General features: G+C 39.5%; 1 long non-coding RNA gene across 1 annotated transcript; it reads left to right on the forward strand.

Annotated features, from left to right (window-relative positions):
• The first annotated feature begins 7,440 nt into the window (after nt 1-7,440).
• Nucleotides 7,441-9,264, forward strand: LOC136828565 (uncharacterized). Its single transcript, XR_010850110.1, has 2 exons — nt 7,441-9,044; nt 9,113-9,264. It is a non-coding gene; the product is annotated as an uncharacterized lncRNA (long non-coding RNA).
• The last annotated feature ends 2,732 nt before the right edge of the window (nt 9,265-11,996 follow it).

Below are 11,996 nucleotides of genomic sequence, written 5' to 3' on the forward strand. Positions count from 1 at the left end.
TATTAATCAACAACATTAATCAAATATGCTCATGGGTTACGATAGATAAAATATTACTAAACATCTCATAAAATAAACCGAAAAGCCAGTAATGTTATATATTCATGAATCAGAGACCTAAAATTCAAGCTACTTTAGCCTATAGGCACAGCCAAACGTATCACTATATATATATATATATATATATATATATATATATATATATATATATATATATATATATATATATATATATATATATATATATGACTATGAAATATTTTCTGTTAAAACAGAAATCCATCTAATAGAAGGAGCCCATAAAAACGCCAGAAGGTAGAAAGTTATTGCTATATATATTTCAGAGACCAAACTGTCTCCCTCTACTGGCAAGTATATGAATGAAGTAAGAATACAGACAGGCGGTATTTACACCAAGAAATCCAGAGGTCACCCATGATCCTTTTGATAGATTCATCATATTTCTTTATTTAATCAGGGCTGATTCCACCATCTGGCAATTGCTGCGACAAATTATACGAGACGCATTCCAGTTTATCCTGTGGTTATGGTTATTTATATGGTAAAAATAGCTAAGCTCTGTTGGCTATACCGTACTGACCTTTTATATTGTATTAATCTCCGAGGGAGTGATTTACCAGTAAAACCGACATACGATTTGTCACAGTCGAGGCAAGGTATTTCATATACCCCCTGTGTCTTTAGAAACTGGCTTTCGTTGTAAGTTAATCAGGTATTTGGCCAAGGTATTTTGGTAGGCAAAAGCAAAAGGGTTAGAATTTCCAAGAGTCTGTGTTAACGTCTTAATCTTGTCCAGGTGTGGGATTTTAATTTTATTGTTGGGTGTCTCTCTAGTCTTGTTTTGCGGTGGACGATAGGATATTGTGTTAGCTTTATGGATCACTTTCTGAATTATATGGTCAGGCTATTTCAAAAATGACAGTTGCCTACGGATTAGTTCAAATTCCTTTACTAGGAAATCCGGGGAGCAAATCCGTAAGGCTCTTAAGAATAAATTGCGGGCTACACCGATCTTGACAGATCTGTCATGATAACTAAAATGGTGTGTGTATGTAAGTGAAAAAGTTGGTTTTCTGTATACGGTAAATTTGTATTCTGTCTTGTCTCTAATTATTAAAACAAATCGTATATCGGTTTTACTGGTAAATCACTCCCCCAGAGATAAATGCAACATAAAAGGTCAGTACGGTATAGCCAACAGAGCTCGGCTATTTTTAACCACATAAATAACCATAACCACAGGATAAACTGGAATGCGTCTCGTATAATTTATAGCAGCAATTGTCGCTTCAAAACCCAGATGTTGGAATCAGCCTTGATTAAACAAAGAAATACGATGAATCTATCAAAAGGGTCATGGCACTTAGATATTATAGATAAAATCTTCCTCCAACCACCGATTAAGAGGATTAAGAAGCCATAAGCTGGATAAACTGGAATGCGCCTCGTATAATTTATAGCAGCAATTGTCGCTTCAAAACCCAGATGTTGGAATCAGCCTTGATTAAACAAAGAAATAAGATGAATCTATCAAAAGGGCCATGGCACTTAGATATTATAGATAAACTCTTCCTCCAACCACCGATTAAGAGGATTAAGAAGCCATAAGCTGGAGTGACGTAAGGTATGACGTCTGGATTTCTTGGTATAAGTACCGCCTGTCTGTAGTCCTTACTTCATTCATGTATTTGCCAGTAGAGGGAGATAGTTTTGTCTCTGAAATGTATATTATTGTAATAACTTTTTTACCTTTTGGCGTTTTTATGGGCTCCTCATATTACACACACACACACACAAACACACACACACACACACACACACACACACACACACACACACACACACACACATATATATATATATATATATATATATATACAATATATATACAGTATATAATATATATACACTCTCTGATCAACCTGGAGCTGCCCAGGAAAATCCTGAATGACAGTCTACATGTAAGGGGAGGTAAAAGGGAAAGGAGATGGGGAGGGGGAGGGAAGAGGGAAGGGAAGGGGGAAGGTATAGGGAAGGGAGGGGTGAGAGGAGGAGGGGTTTGTGTTGATGGTTTGACTGACGGTTCTACTTTTTTCACGGTAACGTTCCCCTTCAAACAGTCGTGAGTGAACTGACAGGTACTACTGTGCTGTCTGTCACTTTTATCCAGGTATTACTGTTGTGACTCCCTTTTATTCAGATATTACTGTGGTGACTGTCCCTCTTATCCAGATATTACTGTTGTGACTCCCTTTTATTCAGATATTACTGTGGTGACTGTCCCTTTTATCCAGATATTACTGTTGTGTCTCCCTGTTATCCAGATATTACTGTGGTGACTGTCCCTTTTATCCAGGTATTACTGTTTTATCTGGCCCTTTTATTCAGGTATTACTGTGGTGACTGTCCCTTTTATCCAAGTATTGCTGTGGTGTCTGTCACCTTTAACTAGGTATTACTGTGCTGTCCATCCCTTTTATCAAGGTATTACAGTGGCAACTGACTTATCCAGGTGTTACTATGATGTCTGTCCCTATAAACCAGGTATTACTTTCTGTCTGTCCCCTTTAACCAGGTATTACTGTACTCTCTGTATCTTTTATCCAGGTATTAGTATGCTGTATGTCCCCCTTAACCAGGTATTACTATGCTGTCTGTCCCCTTTAACCAAGTATTACTGTACTGTCTGACATCTTTAACCAGGTATTACTGTACTGTCTGTCCCTTTTATCCAGGTATTATTGGTCACTGTCCCTTTTATCCAGGCATTACAATGCTGTCTGTCACCTTTAACCAGGTATTACTGTGCTGTCTGTTACCTTTAACCAGGTATTACTGTGGTGACTGTCCCTTTTATCCAGGTTTTACTGTGGTGACTGTCCCTTTTTATCCAGGTATTACTGTGCTGTCTGTCACCTTTAACTGGGTATTAGTGTCCTGTCTGTCCCTTTATCCAGGTATTACTGTGGTGACTGAAAACCATTTTCAATAATATACTAGCAGATGTTTGCTATCGCTCGCATTTGCTAGTTCCCATATCTGTACCATACCCATACTAATACCCATACCTGGTATCATACCCATACCCATATCCATACCATATCCATACCCATATCTGTACCATACTATACCCATACCTATACCCATACCCATAACCATACCCATACCCATACCCATACCCATACCCATACCCATAGCCATACCCATATCCATACCATACCATACCATACCCACATCCATATCTGTATCATACCCATACCCAAGTCTACACTATACCCATATCTGAACCATACCCATACCCATACCTATACCCATATCTGAACCATACCCATACCCATACCTATACCCGTACCCATACTTATATCCACACCCATATCCATTCCATACCCATACCCATATTCATTCCATACACATACCCATACCCATATCCATACCATACCCATACCTATACCCATACCTGTACCATACCCATATCCATACCGATATCCATACCGATATCCATACCGATACCCATACCCAGACCCATATCTGTACCATACCCATACCCATTTCTGTACCATACCCATACCTATACCCATGCCCACACCCGTACCTATACCCATGCCCATATCCATTCCATACCCCTATCCATATCCATAGCCATACCCTTACCATACCATTCCCATACCTGAGCCCTTCGTTGGCTGAGTCGGTTGAGCTTCAGACTGTCACTCGATGGACCGGAGTTCAATTCCCCCGGCCGGCTGATGAAGAGTTAGAGGAATTTATTTCTGGTGATAGAAATTCATTTCTCGCTATAATGTGGTTCGGATTCCACAATAAGCTGGAGGTCCCGTTGCTAAGTAACCAATTGGGTCTTAGCCGAGTAAAATAAGTCTAATCCTTCGGGCCAGCCCTAGGAGAGCTGTTAATCAGCTCAGTGGTCTGGTAAAACTAAGGTATACTTAACTTGTTCCCATACCTTTCCAGATCGGTAAGCGGTTCGGTTTTCTATGGCGGAAAAAATATACAAACAAACATACAGGCATACAAACATTCACTTTTATTCATATAATATATATATATATATATATATATATATATATATATATATATATATATATATATATATATATATATATATATATCATTCTAGGGCATGAATGTTATGTGCATATGCCATAATTAAGTAGAAAAAGTTCTCAGAATTCCAGGTTAACGCTAATCAGTTGTTAACTTAAATATTGAAATAAATGGTATTAATACGATGTTATACGTGTGTCTAGTATGTGTTTTTCTTCATATTAAATGCAATAATTATACTAAAATTCAAATACCTGTTTAACGGCCTAATGATAACAGAAACAGTTGAAAACGATGTTTGACTTATACTGTTCATCTGGACTTTGATTAGAAATAATTATTTTCGAATGCACAAGAGAAATGAAACCGTGACTCTTATTCCAAATCTTTTGCCTAAAAATAGAAGACACGCGTTCTTAAAGAAAAAAGTCACGAATTCTTTGATTAAACCAGGGTTTTCTGCTCATATTGGAAAAATGAGCAAGTTAAGGAACCAGTGAATTAAAGTCTGGATGATTTTTTTTAAGAGAAAGCAAAGTTTTTTTTTTCTTTAGAGGGTTCTCTGTTCGTTGGCATAAAATGAATAGAAGTTTTCGTACACAGCTTCGAAAATCATAAAGATTTCTCATATCCTCAGAGATTTTTATACGAATACTTTTTTGGTTAAAAGGCTTTCGATGCATTTGCGAAGAAGCTTTGAGAATCGGAGACATGAAAAGATTTTCTTACTCATTTCGTCAGAGGGTTGAAGTTGCAGAAATTTATGTTAGAAAGCAATTCAGAGGTTGCAATTTAACTTTTAGTTAATCTTCATCATCAGCAGAAGTGAAGAAGTATTTGCTATTTTTCCGTTCTGAAAAAAAAAAACAAAGAAAATCCAAAGTTCCTATAAGTGAAAATGCCTCATGCGACAAAGTCTGAATGCCACAGCATTTAATATAATACAATAATATAAACTGTTTTATTAAGGAGTAATGACCTATAAAACACTTTTATATGCTCTGGTATTTTCAGGTTCATTGCTGTAAACTATTATACAAATAACTATAATAGTTATGATTATTGTATTCTTCAATATAAGCAAATATTCAAAGGAAAAATTCTTAGAATCTTGTACCTTGTAAAGCTAGGTTTCACAAAGATGAAATTCGCTCAAGAAAGAACAAAAACAGAAAGAAGCAGATTAGAACAGGTAAGAGCAAATTTGAGGGCCGTGCTAACAAAAAGCTATAACTAAAATATCGTTATTATTATTATTATTATTATTATTATTATTATTATTATTATTATTATTATTATTATTATTATTATTATTATTATTATTATTATTACGAAGATGAACCCTATTAATATGGAACAAGCCCACAAGAAAGTGAAATTAATGATGCACTTCATCTTCGGTTAGGCTTTTGAGTATTAATATTAATAGCACTGGAATGAAAACCGAATCACAGGTTTACAGGAACAGTAAGCTTTAAAGCCGATAGAGTAAGTGCCCTATAGATTTAGTTTATTAAAGATGAATATACTGGGTACTTTTCAGCGATGCTCTAACTGATTAGCCCCCACTGGGAGAGGAGGGCAATCTTGTTCAAGAGATAAAAATCCTGAGTAGCTGCTGTCAGTCATGTAGAAGAAATATTTAAGTGTCACATTTATTGTTCAAACCTAAATGAACCTCCAGAAACCCTTGGCCGTTCCAGTCTTTGCTTTGCCTGAAGATTAGTATGTCACCAGGAAATCCCAAAGGTATCAGTCTAGTCAAATTATACCGGATTAATACCAAGTCTTGTTTCTGGAATAGGCTTTGATGTGTGGCAATCCGACAGTCTTAGCTGCAAATTAAGGAAAATTTTTGAACAATACTTAGTTTCCTGTTCGCGTTATATGATTTAATTTTAAGTGCTGTGAAAAAGAAAGTGGGCTACTTGGTTGGTTTACATTAAACCGGCCTTATTCTTACACGTTCTCTTTAAGTGTTATTGGGTGTTAAAGGGCTTAAAGTCCTATCGGGACCTCTGAACTGAACCATAACAACCGAAGGGAAGATAAGCCAAGGGATACCGAACATTCAGAATCAAAGAGTACAACCTTTCCCTGCAAAGTGAATCATTTTGTGAGAGCTCGGATCGGGATGTACTAATTAATAGTTGTTTTATTCGTGTGGTGTATTTTTAATCCCATACATCAACATCAACTTACAGTTATTTGTTTAGAGATAGAACTGTAATTGTTTCTGCTGATAGTTTTCTTCCGCTTAATTACAATTCTTATAATTTCAAATGAAATGAAGTAATTAGTAATGAAGAAAGTAAAATAATTTGCATAAATAGACGAAGTGAAACGTAAAAAGTAACAACTGAAAAATATTTAGAAAATTCTTCATTTGTGCAAGTATTTTCATTGTACTTTTAAACTACAGAACGTCGAAACAGGAGATACCACCGTGGGCCGTTGTCCCAAAACAGTTAACCTTGATGAAACTGGAATGTTTGTGGCAATCTAATTAAAACTTTATCCATCACAACCTTTCACTAAAGAGCAGGCAAATGCATTCCTATCCAGCAGCTGGGAAAATTAAAAATCCTTCTCGTTGGCGGTAATGTGAAGGAAAATAAACAAGAATGGAAGAGCAAACTTCATGTTATAATTGCTTTCCTGTTTTCGTATTCAACTTGGCCAAAATCGAGTAAACTTAGCAGTAATGCATTATGGCTGCGACATGCATTTCAGGCACTGCACTTTTCGTGTCTTCTTCAGATGAGAATGTTGGGAGAACATTAACATTAACATTTAAAGTTACAGAGATGTAAGGACATATAAGCCGTCGTAGTACAATAAACAGTAAATACTAGGGGAAAATTGGGAATGGTTTGCTACCGTATTGCAATTAGAAAATAAATTATGGATATTGCTTGTAATTAATTAATACAAAACATACGGATTTATATATATATATATATATATATATATATATATATATATATATATATATATATATATATATATATATATATATATATTGTGCAAATATATTCAGCCAAGGCCACAGACAGAATACAAGGAGTATCGAGCGCTTTCGTATTATTTTAACACATTTTCGAGGTACAATTGTACCTCGAAAATGTGTTGAAATAACACGAAAGCGCTTGGTACTCCTCTTATTTTTCTGTGGCTTTGGCTGAATATAAATATATATATATATATATATATATATATATATATATATATATATATATATATATATATATATATATATATATATATATTTCACAGTCTTACTGTAATATATATATACACACACATATACATATATATATATATATATATATTTTTATAAATATTTACGCTGTTCGCCCTCGAACATTTAGGGATAGAAATATCAGCCTGACTGAGACAGGGAAATTGCTTTGTCCCACGATAGGTAGCATTTAGGCATTTAACCCCATAGGCTGGAAAGTTTGTAAACAAAATGTTAGGGCATTAGGGACCTAAGCCTCAGAGAGGGTTTACGCTCAATGACCCCTAGTTATGGTGGCCCTTAAGCTTTATTCTATGCATTCGACGATGCCTTTGTCAAGGTCGGATTGCCCGGGGCGGTATAAGCCCTCTCCTGGCGGGAACGAAGCGAGGTCGAGTCAGAGAGATCCCAGCGGTCACGGAACCAGGGTGACGCTGCGTGCGTGCCCGAACGATATTCTTTATTCTTTATTACTTTCTCTCCTACGTCTATCTTAATTAGTGAATTGGGAAGACTGCCAGAATACGACTCCTGAGGTCCCTCGTTTGCGCAGCGACTCGACGTTCACGGTAAGTCCGATTCTTGTTGAAGCTTCGTCGATTGACTAGTACTTTTCTGTATTTCACATTTTTCTTTGTTTTCTTCCTTCATCCACCACTTAGGGTATATGTGTTTACAAAGTCTAGATTAAGCCTAATTATTTTATTGTTAGCTTCAACCCCATTATTCCAGTAAAATACCTAGGATTTAGGGTAAGCAAATCAGGTTAAATCTCGATGCTTTTGTATGCCTCGCGTCCGAATGTTTGGAAGAACCGTTGCGTTTAAAATCAAATTCATCTCAAATATTCTTTGTTAAGGTTAATAACCCTTAACTGGCGACCTTTGGCTAATTAACGTCTGTCTTTGAGGTTAACTTTTGGCTTCAAGTGACAGGTTACGTGTAATCTTGGTTTGCAGGGCCGTAAAAATTACGTAAATTGAATAATACATGAACAACCAAGACTTCTCACACGTAACATTGGCGACCTTGCGTAGAATCTAAAGTACATTTTAGAGAAAGAATCTGGAGAAAAGGAAATTAAATTACATTAATTCCAAAAAAAAAAAAAAAAAAAAAAATAGTCAGATATTGAATTCCATTTCATTCTTCCAAACAAGGAACCAGGCATAATAATAAGCAGTAAAGAGAATAGTTATAATAACAAGTGTAGCGAGAATTAGTGTAGGAAAGGGTGCGTCGAGAACAGAGCGAGTCACAATTTGTAACGGTTAAGACAAGGGCATTTTACCGCGTTCGGCGTTCGAGAAGTCGTTCAGTAACGAATCGTAAGGCCGAATCGCGGAGCCCGTTTCATGTACTCAGTAATTTAGAAATCGCGTCGGCAATTCCGATCGTTATTGTTTGCATATAGCGGGAATCATTCAAAAAACCGTGTCAGTGAAGTGGTGAACGAACGGAAGTAGTAATTGTATCATAAAATACATTTTCAGTAAAGTAAATTTGGTCCGTTCCAAATCACGCAAATCTATTCCATTGTTTGCCGAGGATGTTTCACCGCGAGAGAACGATAACAAAAGACACAAAGTTGTTTGGTAATTTAGTTTTCCATCCGTAACGTAAAACGCTATGCATGATTGGTATATTTAAAGTAAAATCTGGATACCTGCATTTGTTTCGTTGTTTGAATTTGTGCTAAAAAGAAAATACCCGCCGCGCGGTTGTTTTGAAATTGTTCGAACTGTTTGTGAGAGAACGGCCATTTTGGGGTTTCCTTCGCCGACCGAGGTTGTTTTGAAATTTAGGCCTAACGGGATTTTCCGCCATCTTAAGACCTTGTTATTGTCATTCTCTGTTGTGACCACTCTGCTCCCAGCCCTTTTGGAACTACTTTCTCGGCGTAGTAGAAGTTAGACAGACTTCGGTAGACAAAACCAAAAGACAATTTAGGCAGGGAAAGATAGGCCTTAGTTAGGAGTAATACCACAAGTTCCTATACGAATACCTACTATAAAAATCATATAAAGAAAATTTAAAATTTTTACGATAAACTTTTGTGACGTCGGCTCCCGGGAAAATTAAGATAATAAAGTAATCCCTAAGGAAGCCAAGACGACGCATCTATATCATTTTATTAAGATCCATGCCATTGTGCATGTATAAAATCTTTGTTTACATGTTCTCAAGCAGCAAGAAATTCGCTGATTGAAAATCTCTCTCTCTCTCTCTCTCTCTCTCTCTCTCTCTCTCTCTCTCTCATTCAAGTTTCAAGTAAGCATTCCTAACCTAAGTGTACGTGACCCTCTTCAAAGAAAGAACGGCCGACACTAGGCTAATTAATTCGAATACAATAAACCAATTAAAAGAAAACACCTCTGTCCCACAATAGATGAGGACAAGTTAAGAGTAATTACAATACAGTGATAAACTGTCGGTCACGAGTGAGGCCTGCTATCCAGACCGAAGCCAACAGTAGTTTTCACCCTCTGAAAAAAAAAAGGGGCCAGCACTGGGGCCGGTACTGGGACCAGCCACTCACGAGGATCTTTAAGAAAAAAAAAAAAAAAAAACCCAAATTCACTTTATTCCACAGTGCCAATAATTTGCCGCACTCATCACTTGAATAGCTTACCTCTCTCTCTCTCTCTCTCTCTCTCTCTCTCTTTTACCTTCCCTTTCTCTCTCATTCGATTGTTGCACTCTGCAGGGGGTGTAGAGTGCCTTTCCTCCCATATAGCCTAGTTGGACTCCAGTAGAGGGTCCCTAGGAACACATTGGCACCATAGTTGCCACTAAAGAAAACAAAAGGGAACACAGAAGAGAAGGTTCTTCTGGAACCTAACCTGCACCAGTGCCTAGGGATACTGAGTGCCACCAGTGTGACCTGTACACGGCACACCCAAACTACAGTGCCACCTTTTGAAAGGGTGCCACGTCATTATTGAAGAGACACTTCCTCGCTGCCCAAGTACGCCCAGTCGACCCGGTTAGACGCCCTTCCCCACCAGAACCATGGCAGCAGAGCATTATAAAACTTTCCTGGGGCTGGGGACGGCGGCAGGTCTCACCGGCTCGGAACTTACTACCTGGGTTAAGGAGCAAGTGGACGACTTGGCCAAGCGGGAGAAGGAAGAAAGACTCGAGCAGAGGAAGTATGAAGCCGAGCAAAGGCAATATGAAGAGGAAAGAGAAGAAAGAAGGAGACAGCATGAGTTAGCCTGCAAGGAAACTGAGTTAGCCCTAAAGGAGAAGGAGCTCGAGCTTGAGAGAGCGAAAATGGAGAATGCCGAAGCTATGGCTAGCCACCAAGCCTCCAGTCCTACACCTGCTGCATCAAACGCTCCAATTTCGAGCATCAATTCCCTAGTCCCCAAGTGGACTGAGGACGAGCCAGAGGCATGGCTGGAGGAGATCGAGGCTCTTTTCGATAACTACAGCACCACGGAGACGGAGAGAGCCTTAATACTAGCCAAGCATATGGAGGGGAAAAGCCAAGGCAGCGCTTCGCTCACTGGAGAAGAGCCAGAGAGGCAACATGGCGGAAGTTCGTAGAGTCATTACCAAGGCCTACGAGATAACCCCAGAAAAATGGAGACAACGGTTCCGAGGCCTTGCCAAGGAAGTCGGCTGGTCTTGGACGGAATGGGCATGTCACAAAACCCAGTCCGGTGCGCTGGTTCCACTCCTTGGCCTGCACGACGTTTGAGGATCTCTTCAATCGGACCATGCTAGAAGACCTTTTCCAATGTGTGCCAGGGCCCCTTGCAGTATATCTTAACGATAAACAGCCCTCCACACTTATGGAAGCTTGTCGCATGGCTGATTCGTGGAAACCTTCAATCAGTCGCATAGCACCTCTCAGAAGCGAATCATCCCTCCGGCCTACCTCTCGAACTCCACTCGCCCGAAGAATGGACTGCCTAGCAAGACCCTGTGCAACTATTGCAAGAAGGGGGCCACGCTGAAGCTGAGTGCCGATACAAACTCGGCACTAATAAGCAGCCTAACCCTACCAGCCAGAACTCCACTCCCGATTCATCCGCTCAGCCCTCTCCAACAGTTACTGCAGGCCACCGAGCCCATCCAAAAGGCCCGTGCAGATCCTGTGGGGCTGCTAGCCACTACAATGCTGGATCTCCGGCCTGTCCACATCATGTCCCCACCACCAAATTTGTCAACCTAATCAGCACTTCATTTTCTGCTGCTGGTCCGCACCGGATCCTTTACCCCGAGAGACTGGAAACCCAGTTCATCTCGGTGGCCCCTCTTCAGAGCACTAGCCTGCCAGTGACCCTTCCGGTCACAGTAGACACTGCGGCAGACATTAGCCTGATCACTAGGGCCCAAGTGCCAGCCGGTGCCATGGTTGACGAAGAAACCCGGTGGGAAATGAAGTGGATAGAGGGCCACACCATCACCGTTCCTACTGTCCAACTCCAGGTTAGGACACCTTGGGGCACGATACCCCACCGCCTTGGCGTGGTAGGTGGAATTCGGCCCGGAGTGGTCTTCTTGTTGGGTCGGGATCTTCTCTGCGGAAGCCCGTTACCAACGCCACTTCGCAGCCACGTTACCTCCTCCACGGAGGCCCCAGTTGTAACTCCCAAAAATGACAAACCTCCACCTTCCGCCCACCAAAGTGGTCCGCGGAAGGGGCGCCACCCAACCTATT

The sequence above is a fragment of the Macrobrachium rosenbergii genome, chromosome 43, assembly GCF_040412425.1.
Source record: "Macrobrachium rosenbergii isolate ZJJX-2024 chromosome 43, ASM4041242v1, whole genome shotgun sequence".
NCBI lineage: Eukaryota > Metazoa > Arthropoda > Malacostraca > Decapoda > Palaemonidae > Macrobrachium > Macrobrachium rosenbergii.